Source organism: Triticum dicoccoides, chromosome 7A (genome assembly GCF_002162155.2).
Source record: "Triticum dicoccoides isolate Atlit2015 ecotype Zavitan chromosome 7A, WEW_v2.0, whole genome shotgun sequence".
Lineage (NCBI taxonomy): Eukaryota > Viridiplantae > Streptophyta > Magnoliopsida > Poales > Poaceae > Triticum > Triticum dicoccoides.
In genome coordinates this window covers 704,769,289-704,779,959 of record NC_041392.1, presented here as the reverse complement: position 1 = coordinate 704,779,959, position 10,671 = coordinate 704,769,289, and the positions used below count along the sequence as shown (strand labels likewise).

At 47.1% G+C, this 10,671-nt stretch overlaps 1 pseudogene; it reads right to left on the bottom strand.

The window, feature by feature from the left end:
- Window positions 1–278: 278 nt before the first annotated feature.
- On the bottom strand, window positions 279–9,638 carry LOC119333966 (annotated as a pseudogene).
- Window positions 9,639–10,671: the final 1,033 nt, after the last annotated feature.

Sequence of the window (10,671 nt, the reverse complement as noted above, 5' to 3'; positions counted from 1 at the left end):
TAAATGGAAGAAGTATCAGACACGATTCTGTTTTAAGTGTGAAGAAGAAAAAATTAACGTATGAGTGGTGGTGGGAGGTGAGACGAAAATAAACCGGACGAAAAAAAACCAGACGAAAGTGGTGGGACTATTCAACCAACTCGTCCATTAGGAGTAGAGATATTCAGACATACAACATTTCAGTACACGAACACATTCATATCATTAAATTTCAATAAAGACAAACGATGCAGGAAATGGCCGCATGTCGACTTACATTCGTAGAAAAGACCAAATAGTTATGGATACTCGCGAGCGGGCATCTGTGGCCCAGGCCATGCACGTCCCATGATCGAGGATGGCTCAGAAGAATGGGTGAGGTTGCCGGTGCGGACCGAAGAAGAGCGAACACAACCGGAGGCAGAGCTATCGACCGAGAAAAACTCGTATGGGACGGACGACCCAAACTCGGTCCAGCTCTATACATGTGCAGCGGGAGTGCCGGCAGCCTCGCCTCGTCGGACTTTTGGACGTGCATGGCCTGTGCCACGGACGGCCGCTCGCTCTGGTCCGGCTGTGCGCACCAGAGCCCCACGACCAGCACCCACTCCATCCACCGCTCGTCCGCCGCATCAACGATGGCGTCCCTCCCGTACAGGCCCCACACCCAGCTGAGCAGCGTGAAGGACCTTTCCGCGGTCTCGATCACCGGCCGTCGGCCGGAGGCAATCTTCAGGAGGAGGACGCCGAAGCTGTACATGTCGGACTTTGTGCTAGGCCGGTGCATGTTGATGAACTCTGGGTCGATGTACCCGATGGTGCTGAGCACGGCCTTGGTGGTGTGCATTGACCCGGCGCCATGGTCGATGGCCGGGCCAACCCGAAGTCTCCGAGCTTGGTGTTGAGCGACGAGTCGAGCATGATGTTGCTGGGCTTTGTTAAACATTGTAATATGTAGCGTGCATGCTTTTTTTTTTGCGGGGTAAAAAGTGCGTGCTGTTGTATTCAGTTAGGCCAAAGAGACCTATTCCAACCTTTCTGTTAGCTAGCTTAGAGATCAAGTCCGTGGCCTAACAACCTTGTAATCAAATGGTGGTGAGGGCAATAACTTTTATTACGTTTCTATTTCTATACTTTGCTACTCACACGGAAACCCATACGTAGGTATAGAGAGCGGGCCAGCTGGCGTGTACCTTTTAACGGAGAGTTAACAAACGATGATAGAAATGCACTCAAACGTAACCAAAATACAAGTTGTTGGACCTATTTGTATCATTTTTCAAGTTTCTGTATGGATAGTTAGAATATAGAGTTGTAATCTCAACCTCCTTCCTTCTCTTGTATTCTACCCAAACTCTTTCTGTCATAACTTTGTACGTCAAGCCAGGCTTCGGCCACGCATCAATATAAACTATCACGCGGCTCCCTCGATGGAGTAGGAACGCTTCATATCTTTCATGGTAATCAGAGCCACCTCTTCTCATACATCTAGCCACAATCCAAAACCCTAGAAACCACACATCATCGTCTCCATGGCTTCCTCCGCCGGCGTCTCCCTCAACCTTGGATCGCCGCCATCTGAGAAGCTCGCAAGAGGTAATTTCATCCTCTGGAAGACGCAGGTCCTCCCAGCCCTGCGAGGCGCGCAGGTGACGGGGCTCCTGGACAACACCGATGCCGCTCCACCCAAGATGGTGGAGATCACGAAGGCAGACAAGACCACGGCCCTAGAGCCGAATCCCCTATACGGACCCTGGATCGCCAAAGATCAGCAGGTTCTATCATACCTTCTCAATTCCATGTCTCCAGAAATTCTTGCACAAGTTGTTGGGAAAGATTCCACCTTTGAGCTCTGGACGACGGTGACAAATCTCTTCGCCTCACAATCTCAGTCTCGGATTACTAATCTGAGAATCGCCATCACCAATACCAAGAAGGGCTCGATGTCAAGCTCGGCGTATATGGCGAAGATGAAAAGTCTTGGGGATGAACTAGCTGCTGCAGGTCGTCCCGTATCTGATCCGGAGATGGTGGACTATATTCTGGCCGGACTGGACCGCGACTACGACCCCGTGGTGACGGCGATCGGCGCTGTCAAAAACATCATCACAGCCGACGATCTTTTTGCCCAGATTGCTGCCTTTGATCAAAGGATGGAGATGCTAGGCGACTCATCTTCAGGCGGGTTCTATTCATCCGCTAATGCGGTCTACAGAGGCCGTGGCCAGTCCCGTGGCAGATCTCGCGGGCGTGGAGGAAGAGGCCGTGGCCGTGGTGATCGTGGTGACCGCGGTGACCGACAGTCGTCTTCCTCCAATGGAGGCGGCGGATTCAGAGGCCGTCCTCGACAGCAACAGCAACAGCAGGCTCGTGAGCAACAGCATGACTATCCAGAATGTCAGATATGCTACAGACACCATTCAGGAGGTGCACGAGTTTGCTGGTGGCGTTATGAAGAAAACGACTAGGAAGAAAAGCAAGCGCATGCAGTCTCCTATGGCGTGGACACCAACTGGTACGCCGACAGTGCAGCAACAAACCACATCACAGGTGAACTTGACAAGTTGACGATGCGGGAGAAGTACAATGGAGGCGACCAAATTCGCACGGCAAGCGGTTCTGGTATGGATATCACACACATTGGCAGTTCAATTGTTAAAACCCCCGTGAAAAATTTACACTTGACCAATGTCTTGCATGTTTCTCAAACCTCTAAAAATCTTGTTTCCGTTCATCGATTCACTCTTGATAACAATGTTCTTATTGAATTCTATCCTTATTTTTTCTTGGTTAAGGACTTGAAAACAAGAAGAGTCATTCTTAGAGGACGGTGCGTGGGAGGACTCTACCCACTCATATCATCATCATCATCATCATCATCATCTTCATGGTCCAATAAACAAGCAAATATTGTCACCAAGCTATCTACATCAAGGTGGCATAGTCGTTTAGGTCATCCATCTTCAGTCATAGTTAGATATGTTCTTAGCAAAAATAAACTCTCTTATGAGCCTAGTAGTGAGTCAGTTTGTGATCCGTGTCAACAAGCAAAGAGTCATCAATTACCTTACCCAATTTCTACTAGTGTGTCTACTGCCCCTTTACAACTTATCTTTTCAGATGTATGGGGGCCAGCTCCTATTTCAGTTGGTAGATTTTCCTATTATGTAAGTTTTATTGATGACTATAGTAAATTTACTTGGATTTATCTGTTCAAAAAGCGATCTGATGTATTCCAAGTTTTCCTCAATTTCCAAAATTTTGTTGAACGCAAACTGAACTCTAAAATCATTGCTATGCAAAGTGACTGGGGTCGTGAGTATGAAAAACTAAATTCTTTCTTTCAAAAGCTTGGCATATCACACCATGTATCTTGTCCTCATGCTCACCAACAAAATGGGTCCACTGAAAGAAAGCACCGTCACATAGTTGATATGGGGCTTGCCTTGTTAGCAAATGCTTCCATGCCGCTTAAATTTTGGGATGAAGCATTCTTAACTGCTACATATCTCATCAACTTGCTTCCAAGTAAAGTTATCAAATTTGAAACACCCATTACACGACTTTTTGGTGTCACACCCAACTATACATCTCTTCGTATTTTTGGTTGTGCCTGTTGGCCCAATCTTAGGCCTTACAACACACGCAAACTCGCTTTCCGCTCAAAACGGTGTGTCTTTTTAGGCTATAGCCCCATGCATAAAGGGGTCAAGTGCCTTGATGTTCCTACTGGTCGGGTGTATATATCCAGAGATGTTGTATTTGATGAGTCCATGTTTCCCTTTGCATCCCTTCATCCTAATGTTGGTGCACTTCTCCGCAAAGAAATTCTTCTTCTTCCTTCACATCTTCGGTCTTTTGATCATGGGGGCGACAACAATTGTACTAACCAATGTGATGATATTCCTGCTGGTACTGGTCTTTCTCTTATGCCTGTGCAGGTCCCTGGAGAAAACGGTGCTCAAAATGACCAAGATCTCGAAAATATGGCTGGTTTTGATCCTATATTTCATGCTGAGGAAGGAGACGAAGCTGGCACAGACGACGAAGAAGATCTGGCGGCGCCTACCACCCCTGCACGCGCGCAGATCTCGGATCACGCGACCGCATCCGCCTCGGATCAAGCCCCTGATGGATCCAGTCCTGGATCCAGGGCGGACCACTCCCGTGCTGCCGCGTCAGCTTCAGGCGGGACCAGCAGCGGGGCCGAATCCCCCTCGCCCCGCGCGCCAGCGTCAGGCAGGACCAGTGGCGGGACCAGATCCTCTCCGCACCACGCGCGCCTCCAGCCGCGGTCGGGTGGCGGATCCTCTGCGCCAGTGCCTGCAGGAGGGGCAGCCACACCAGAAGCCACAGGATCCCCTGCGCATATGACGACAAATCAGTTCACTGCATCAGCAGATTCTCCTGGATCTTCTGTGGCAAGTATACCAGCGGTGCAGCGAGAGGTTTCTTCACGTGTTATGACCCGGCTACAGAAAGGTATACGGAATCCTAAAATTAGGAAAGATGGAACTATACCATATGGAATGTTATGTATTTCAGGAGAACCAACATCGTTGAAGAATGCACTTGATGATCCTAAATGAAAAAAGGCAATGGATGAGGAGTATTCTGCGCTCATGAGGAATAAGACTTGGCATCTTGTACCAAATCAGAGAGGTAAAAATATTATTGATTGCAAATGGGTGTATAGAATTAAGAAGAAGGCAGATGGCTCCATTGACAGATATAAGGCACGTCTAGTTGCAAAGGGCTTTAAGCAACGTTATGGCATTGACTATGAGGACACCTTTAGTCCCGTTGTGAAAGCTGCAACTATCAGACTTGTGTTAGCCATTGCTGTATCCATAGGATGGAGTTTAAGGCAGCTAGATGTACAGAATGCGTTTTTGCACGGTGTTCTGGAAGAGGAAGTGTTTATGAGACAACCACCTGGGTATGAGAGTAAGAAATTGCCACAGTATGTCTGCAAGCTTGATAAAGCACTCTATGGTCTAAAGCAAGCACCCAGAGCATGGTATTCCAGATTGAGCTCACAGTTAAAATATCTTGGCTTTGTTGCTTCCAAGGCTGACACATCCTTGTTTATTTATAACAAGGCAGGAGTAGTCATTTTTGTGCTTATATATGTTGATGATATCATAGTTGCAAGTTCTTCACAAAATGCTACTAATGCTCTTTTGCATGATTTGAGCTCAGAGTTTGCCTTGAAGGACCTAGGTGATTTGCATTTCTTCTTGGGTATTGAAGTCAAGAAAACTCAAGATGGTATTGTGTTAAATCAGGAAAAATATATTCTTGAGCTTCTGTCTCGCATGGGGATGAAAAATTGCAAGCCAATGTCTACACCTTTATCCTCCTCAGAAAGTCTCTCAGCATATGAGGGTGAGCCACTTCAAGAGGAGGAGAGTACAAGGTATAGGAGTACTGTGGGAGCACTACAATATTTAACTCTCACACGTCCAGATATCTCATTTGCTGTCAACAAGGTTTGTCAATATCTTCATGCACCTACTTCTGCATATTGGTCAGCTGTCAAGAGGATTGTGAGATATGTGAAACATACTATGGGAATAGGACTTCATTTCAAACGGTCTAATTCTTCTCTTGTGAGTGCATTCTCTGATGCTGACTGGGCAGGATGTAGTGATGACAGAAGATCAACTGGAGGTTTTGCAGTGTTCTTTGGATCTAATCTTATCTCCTGGAGTGCTAGAAAGCAAGCTACTGTGTCACGCTCAAGTACAGAAGCTGAATACAAGTCTTTGGCTAATGTAACTGCTGAGATCATTTGGGTTGAATCACTTCTTGAGGAATTGGGAATCAAGAAGAATCGTATCTCATGTTTATGGTGTGATAATTTGGGAGCAACATATCTGTCTGCAAATCCAGTGTTCCATGCCAGGACAAAGCACATAGAAATTGATTTTCACTTTGTACGAGAAAGGGTTGCGGCAAGGAAACTTGAGATTCGATTTATTCCTTCTAAGGATCAAGTGGCTGACGGTTTTGCAAAAGCACTACCAGCAAGACCATTTGAAGAATTCAAGAGTAATCTTAACTTAGGTTAGTTGAGATTAAGGGAGGGTGTTAGAATATAGAGTTGTAATCTCAACCTCCTTCCTTCTCTTGTATTCTACCCAAACTCTTTCTGTCATAACCTTGTACGTCAAGCCAGGCTTCGGCCACGCATCAATATAAACTACCACGCGGCTCCCTCGATGGAGTAGGAACGCTTCATATCTTTCATGGATATGTATATCGGATGCAAGTTTATGTATCAAAAGTGTAATGAACTCTTAATGAAAAGATACACATTAGAGATGAGTAGTTGAAAAGAAAATTCACGGTTAATATGACAATGTACGGTGGTATATGGCCGATCCATCTCTAAATATTGCATGGCTTGTGTTCCGTTCCAAAAGTCCTCCCTAATAATATAATTAATAGACTAAACAAAATGGTTTACAAAATACTATGATGCCTTTGATGACATAAATTTGCACTACAATAATTTCCTATGCTTATTTTGAATTGTATAGTGTCAATGGTAAGGCTGGTCATAGTGGGGAGTAATTTAGACTAGTGCCATATGCATGACACTAGTTTAAGATGGTGTTTGGTTCTCTAGTCCTAGGACTTTTTCTAGTCCCAACTAAAAAGTCCCTAGTCCCTAAAAAGTCCCTCCATGTTTGTTTCCAGAGACTAAAAAGTCTCTAGTCCCTTACTAGAGATTATTAAATGACCATGTTGCCCCTAGTATATAAAAAAATAACAATCAAACAACACCATGGGGTGGCGGACCAATGGGTGCATGGAGGGGCATTGTTGGAAAAGTCCCAAAAAGACTCTCCTTGATAGTCCTCTTCATTAAATCCCAAATGCCTAGTTTAGTCCCTAAAAAGTCCCTCTCGTTTGGTAAAAAAGTCTCTAAGAGGAACTTTTTCTAGTCCCTACACAAAAAACTCCATGTAAACAAACACCCCCTAAGTTACTACCCCCATACTGCAAAGTATCTTAGTAGTAGTGTCATAGTTTGTTTCATTTATTGCCTTATAGATTCATTTTGCCTCGGGAAGCGCTATGTTACAGTAACATATTATGTTACTCCAAGCACCTCTCTCCTCATTAAATACTTGCCACATAAACAAAATTATCTTGGGATATGTTAAGTTACTACCTAAGTTACCCCCACTATGGCTAGCCTAAAAAAGCAAGAAAAATATATGATTAATGGCGTAAAACATGGCCAAATAATTAATGAATTATATGCCAAATATGACAGATGCATAGTATGTCTAGCAGCGCAAATGTGCGGCTTACTCAGCTGGTTTCTTAACATAATTACTGCTGTCAATAGCAACCTGTAACAAGAAAATTAGTGAATCGCCGACGAATAACAAGAAAAATTGGTGACTCATCACAAATAACTACTCCCTCCGTCCGAAATTAGTTGTCTCGGATATGGATGTATCTAGAACTAAAATATGTCTAGATACATCCATTTCTGCGACAAGTAATTCCGAACGGAGGGAGTAAATTGTTGGAAACCTGGAATGTCGAACCGACGCAGTCGACGAGGAGCCTGGGGAAAGAATGGTGTCCTGTCCCCGGTGTTGCTCCAAGAAGAGCGAACGAAACCGCAGTCGGGGCCGAGGCCAGGGTCGTCGATGGAGAAATCGCCGTGCCCAGCCGACGATGCTGGATCTGGCCGTACAGCCATGTACATGTACGGCGAGAGCTCTGGCTACCTCGCCTCTTCTGAATGCAGCACGTTCATGGCCTGCGCCACAGATGGCCGCTCGCTCCGGTCCGGAAGCGCGCACCAGAGGCCCACAACGAGCACCCGCACCATCCACCACTCGTCGTCCTGGACACCCCTCAGCCGCGGGTCCGCCGCGTCAAGGATCTCGTCTCTGTTGTACATACTCCACACCCATTTGAGTAGCGAGAAGGTTTTCCCCGCGGTTTCAGTCACCGGCGGCCGGCCTGAGACGATTTCCAGGAGGACGACGCCAAAGCTGTACACGTCAGACTCGGTGCTGGGCCGGCGCGATTGACGAACTCCGGGTCGATGTAGCCGGCGGTGCCGAGCACGGCCTTGGTGGTCTGCATTAACCCGGTGCCGTGGTCGACGAGCCGAGCCAACCCAAAGTCCCCAAGCTTGGTGTTGAGCGACGAGTCGAGCATGATGTTGCTGGGCTTGATGTCACCGTGCACGATGCACTGCTCCCACTCTCTGTGGAGGTAGCGCAGTGCAGATCCCAAGCCGAGGATGATCTTGTACCTCTGTGGCCATGTTAGATACGTGCCGTCCTTGCTGTAGAGGTTCTTGTCGAGGCTGCTCTCCGCGACGAGCTCGTAGACAAGGAGGAGCCCCTTGCGGCTGTCGCACCAGCCCAGCAGCTGCACAAGGTTGCGATGCTTCAGTCTGCTGATGATCCTCACCTCTGCCTCAAACTCCCTCCGCCCCTGCGCCGATGACTCTGCCGACAGCATCTTTACAGCCACCGCCCGACTGTCGGCAGCGTGTTTGAGTGTGAGGTGACCCCCGTAAACGCCCCCGAAGCCGCCTCGTCCAGCTTCTTCTCCTCTGCGAAGTTGCTTGTCGCGGCAACCAGCTCGCGGTACGTGTACCGCCCGGGGCCGCCGGCAGCTACACCTCTCTCGAGGCCAGCTCTGTCGACAAACTGTTCTTGGCCATGCTCATTTGCTCTTATTTTCCTGTGTCGCCGCCATACCATAACCGCACATACCAAGAAAAAAAGTACAGGAACTAGTACAGATAGTAGGATTTTTACCAACTTTTTGTAGCTGTTGCTGGTTGGAAGATCTGGGAGAGTTGAACTGAATGACCATGACAGCACCTGCTGTAGCCCAGCCGCGGATAAGCCAGTCGCCGCGGAGAAGCCGACAGCGACCTCCTCCGGCAAAATTCTGCTCAGATCAACGGTTGCATTGACCCGGTACAAGGCATCACTGATGAGGAGATCAACGGCCAGAATCTTGGTGTCATTGTGGTACGTCACCGTGGCTTCCATAACAATGGACGAGGAGAGGTTCTTTCCCGGCGAGGTTGTAGTGTCCGTGGACGCCATGGAGTAGAGGGAGTTGACGTCGATGCCGACATGGTTCCCGTTGATATCATCATATATCGGATTGGAGTAAGTGTCGAACTCAACGGCCACGATCCGGCCGTCACCTATCCCGGCAGTGAAGTCCGTGAGGAGGCCGAGGTTGCGGCCGGAGCTGTTCTGCGGGATCGCCGTAGGGAAATGCCCGAGGAAGAAGGCCATCCCATCACCGTAGGGAAATGGAATGTTGTATGCACCAGGAGCAGGAGTAATTTGGAAGGAGAAGTTGGTGGTGAAACTAGCCATCTCGCCAGTGGAGCTGCTCCATAGCTGCACTTTGTGCGCGAACGTCGCCTGTCCGACGCTGTTCCGAATGTCGGGAAATTGACGTGCATTTTTTGTGAGCTCAAGCGTGGGTGCACTGATGGATGCGTCGCCGGCGGTGATGATAGACGAGAAGGCGCTGGGGTCGGAGAAGTTGAGGTTGAAGGCGAGTGAGAAGGTCCGGCACGGCGTATAGTAGAGCCATGGCAACACCAAGACTAGGGCAGTGGTAGGACTGGGACGACGGCAAGAACACATCGATTGAGCTTGGTGGTTGTTGGGGAGGATGAAGCTTGAGCATGACCATAAAATAGGTGAGAGATATCTATGTGCTCATCGACCTCACATTTCACACCCACTACCGGGTCCAACTTTGGACTAGAAAAAAGCAAGTGGGATGTGCCCACTTCGTTGCCACGGTCAAATATGAACTTGACTCCATGAGAAAGCAGGAACTTGTGTATATGCGTTAAGCTCAGTATTTTCTATGCATCTTGAGAATACTACAATTTTCCTAATTACTGCAATTTTAATTACAGTGAGCTGTTTGGCTATAACGAAAAATTGTATTATTAATACAAGCGGCGATGCTACACGTACAAACAGTTTACCTGCTTTTACAGGTGGGTTAGTTTTTATTGGTTAACAAGTGAGCGGGACGGTCCACCCCCTGAAAATCAGGAGGGGGGGGAAAGGTTTGTGATTGGTTGTTAGATGGAAAGTGCTTGTAAAAGCTTGTAAATCTTTGTATGTCTAGCATTTTTGTAATACGAGCAATGCTACACCTACGAAAAGGTTTTTACGTACCTTAAGTATGGGGTGATTTGGCTGTCTTTGATTGGACATTAGTGGAGGCTGGTGCCCATCCTGAGAATCAGGGGGGGGGCGTGTTTAGTTAGATGGAATGAAAGTTTATGTAAGTCACGTAACAGCCGTACGTAGGTCTAGCATTTTCGTATTAATACTATAGTTTTTGCAAAGGACTGTGCTAACTTCCACACGTACTGAAGTTAAGTAACAGATCCGCACGATTTCTCTCTAGCTTGCATGCATGCATTAGCTTCATCTTATATTCTTTCTTTTTTCTGTGAGCTACTAATCATATACATGCAGAAAAAATGAAATTGATGATACCATCAAAGATTCTTTTCAATGCGAAAATTTAAAATATTTCGTAGCTCAAACTGTTGGTCCGATTGAAAAATTGTTTTCACATAAAATATTCGTCGTGACGAGACCTTCGAAACTAGATCCCATGTTGGTATATTTTGATGATATTTTTTTCGAGTCA